Source organism: Osmerus mordax, chromosome 1 (assembly GCF_038355195.1).
Source record: "Osmerus mordax isolate fOsmMor3 chromosome 1, fOsmMor3.pri, whole genome shotgun sequence".
Lineage (NCBI taxonomy): Eukaryota > Metazoa > Chordata > Actinopteri > Osmeriformes > Osmeridae > Osmerus > Osmerus mordax.
The window spans coordinates 18760141-18760924 of record NC_090050.1 but is presented as its reverse complement, the minus strand read 5'-3'; positions in this window follow the sequence as shown (position 1 = coordinate 18760924).

Sequence of the window (784 nt, the reverse complement as noted above, 5' to 3'; positions counted from 1 at the left end):
GTGGACCGTCTAATTCCCTTTTCCCCCAATGTTTCGGATTCTGTTGCCCACTACCACTTTATTGGTGTTGCTACAGTGACTGCATTACATTGGTAAAAATAACGGGTTTGTTTAAAGTATGTATGTGTTGTGGCGCCCTCTGGTCGTGGTAAAGAAAGGCCAGGATGATGGAAGGGGATTTAACCACAGACCATCCTCCTTGGGATATCAACACCAGTAAAGTGTATCTTACGTAACAGAATCCAAATGAATTGTGAACACGGAATCAGATAGTTAGTTATGCAGTCACACTATTCTGTAGGAGGTAGGAAGAAAGGAAATCATGAACATTTTAGAACTCATGATATGGTTAATTTATTAGGAGGGAAATGCTCACAATTTGTCAAAAATTAAAACAACCGTTGTGTAATCTGTTAGGTGTCTGTATTTAACCTCCTAATCAATGGAGGAAATAATAGTGAGGGAGTTAAAACTGGGAACTGATGTTGCCGTACCGCCGGTGTTGTGCCATCAGATGCACGGCTTCCTTGAGAGGCATACCCCTCGCGGGAGCGCGCGCGAACCACTCGGAATCAAAATCCTCAAATTCGTCATTCAACCCGGTAACGAACGCAAACCAACATTCTTGCTCCACGACATCGCATTCTGAGGAAATATACCCCAGCTATGATTACCAAAGGAAATGTACTTTGTTTAACAGGTTCAAAGTATTTCACATTGCTCTTCTTACTAATGTATAAGTTCTGCTAACTCTGACTAGGAAGGTGTCACATGCATGAAACTT